This window comes from Bos grunniens, chromosome 3 (genome assembly GCF_055505025.1).
Source record: "Bos grunniens cultivar Pamir isolate PY7600 chromosome 3, Bosgru_T2T1.0, whole genome shotgun sequence".
NCBI classification, from domain to species: Eukaryota; Metazoa; Chordata; class Mammalia; order Artiodactyla; family Bovidae; genus Bos; species Bos grunniens.
In genome coordinates, this window is record NC_141167.1 from 21,542,068 (window position 1) to 21,545,101 (window position 3,034).

Below are 3,034 nucleotides of genomic sequence, written 5' to 3' on the forward strand. Positions count from 1 at the left end.
CTGCAGCATATTGGATCTTCCTGGACCAGGGAGTGAACCTGTGTCTCCTGCACTGGCAGGCAGATTCATTACCACTGAGCCACCAGGGAAGCCCTGAGTACCTAATTTTAATGTGTACCTAACTTTAGAAGTGGAGACGGTGATGGCACCCTACTCCAGTACTCTTGCCTGGAAAATCCTATGGACGGAGGAGCCTGGTAGGCTGCAGTCCACGGGGTTGTTAAGAGTCGGACACGACTGAGCGACTTCACTTTCATTTTTCACTTTCATGTATTAGAGAAGGAAATGGCAACCCACTCCAGTGTTCTTGCCTGGAGAATCCCAGGGACGGGGGAGCCTGGTGGGCTGCCGTCTATGGGGTTGCACAGAGTTGGACACGACTGAAGCGACTTAGCAGCAGCAGCAGCAGCAACTTTAGAAGGTCTAAACAAGTACTTACAAAAGCTTCAGGCCCCACAAAACTTAGCTCAGCCCCTCCTTACCACAGCATGGTGACTGAAAAACAATGATTCTAAATTCAAATCCTGGTTATTCTCAAGGTGTGTAAACTTAGTTTCTCTAAGCAGTTTCTTCATCTGTAAAATAGGGATGACAAATGGAATACTGCCTGCCATTGTTGTTCATTTGGACTGCAGCTCACCAGGCTTTCCTGTCCTTCACTATCTCCTGGAGTTTGCTCAAACTCATGTCTATTGAGTTGCTGACACCATCTAACCATCTCATTCTCTGTCACCCCCTTCTCCTCCTGCCCTCAATCTTTCCCAGCATCAGGGTCTTTTCAAAAGATGTCACAGTCATCAGCGATTGGAGACTTGCAGCCACCACAGAAAGTAGTGAGCCCTGGGGGAACTCATAGAGGAAACAAAGAATGTCTGCCATCAGACTGCAGCCACTCTGTAAGGCGAACCCTGAGGAAACTCAGGATGTAAAAGCACAGGATGTGAGTGAAAGTTGCTCAGTCTTGTCTGACTCTTTGTGACCCCATGAGTTGTAGTCCGCCAGGTGCCTCTGTCCATGGGATTTCCCAGGCAAGAATACTGGAGTCGGCTGCCATTCCCTTCTCCAAGGGATCATCCCAACCCAGGGATCCAACTCAGGTATCCTGCATTGCAGGCTGATTCTTTACTGTCTGAACCACCAAGGAAGCCCGAAAGCACAGGATACTGGCCCCAGAGAGCTGAGGTGCAGATCAAAGGAATAATTTCACTGAGCTCAGAATCTTGCATTTTCCCATACACAGAAAAGCACTAAATTCCTTAATTTTTGATTTCTAGCTTTCTTCAATTATTTCTACAATAATTTTTAGGGCTTCCCTGTGGCTCAGGCTGTAAAGACTTTGCCTGCAATGTGGGAGACCCAGGTTCAAACACTGGGTTGGGAAGATACCCTGGAGAAGGAAATGGCAACCCACTCCAGTACTCTTGCCTGAGAAATCCCATGGACAGAGGAGCCTGGCAGGCTACAGTCCAAGGAGTCACAGAGAGTCGGACACGACCGAATGACCAACACTTTCACTTTAGATATTTCTGACTACTTGCCCTGTGTTGCAAAACTTCTATATATGGAAGTTCCCCCTTGCCTCCTCTGAGGAGTTCTCTTAGGGTTACTTGAGATTCTGCTTCCTGGGCTTGACGTCCTAAAAATTCCCACCAAACAAAACTTAACTCTCAACTTTTAGGTTGTGAGCAATTTTTTTAGTCTACAGGGACAATAATAAACCTGCCTCACAGTTGTGAGCATTCAGTTCAGTTCAGTTGCTCAGTCGTGTCTGACTCTTTGCGACCCCACGGACTGCAGCATGCCAGGCCTCCCTGTCCATCACCATCTCCCAGAGTTTACTCAAACTCATGTCCATTGGGTCAGTGATGCCATCCAACCATCTCATCCTCTGTCATCCCCTTCTCCTCCTGCCTTCAATCTTTCCCAGCATCAGGGTCTTTTCAAATGAGTCCGTTCTTCATATCAGGTGGCCAAAATACCGGAGTTGGAGCTTCAGCATCAGTCCTTCCAATGAATATTCAGGACTGATCTCCTTTAGGATGGATTGGTTGGATCTCCCTGCAGTCCAAGGGACTCTCAAGAGTCTTCTCCAACACCACAGTTCAAAAGCATCAATTCTTCAGCGCTCAGCTTTCTTTCTTTCATTTTTTTAAATTTTTAAAATGTTTGCTTATTTTTATATCTTTTTTGTTTTTCTTTATTTTTAATTTTATTTTTTAACTTTACAATATTGTATTGATTTTGCCATATATCAACATGAATCCACCACAGGTATACACGTGTTCCTCATCCTGAACCCTCCTCCTTCCTCCCTCCCCGTACCAGCTTTCTTTATTAAATGATTATAACTAAGAAATTTAGAGGTACCTGACAATAAATGCTATGTGTATACCCCTTACTAGTGAGTACCTAGGTTGTGCTTGGCATTATATCGAGAAATTTGAGCACATTATCTAATTCTCAGAATTGCCAAAATAGTAACATAATACACAGTTTCGTTATGAAGTAATTGACGTTTTAAGAAACTGAGCCTACAGGAAGACTGCGTGTATAGGATTAGGTCTGACTCCAAAGCCACATTGCCGCCAGCACGGTTTTGCCTAGGAAAGGAAGGTAGCTTTCTTTGAGACACCCCAGATCTAAAAATCAAGTCCCCTGGGAGCTTTCACTGCCTAAGCCGACCACGTGGTAGGGAGTCCAGACGGAAAAACTGCCCCCACCCTCGGCGGCTGGGGATGGGGAAAAGGAGCGACATCTAACTCCAACCCCGACCTCCTCTCCAGCTCTGTCACATACTATGCCCCCTTTCCCAGCCTTCTGCACACAGGTGCAAGTCCTTCGCAGCCCCATCTAAAGTAAACCATCACTTCAGTTGCTTCCCAGGCAGCACAACAGGCCAGTGGACCCGAACGCAAGCCCTGCCCCCAAGCGCAAGCCCTGCCCCCAAGCACAAAAACCTTGCTGGCCCTCTTGCCCCGCCCACCTCGCCTAACCGCTCCCGCCACCGCGGACCCCGCCCTCCCCCCTAAGTCCC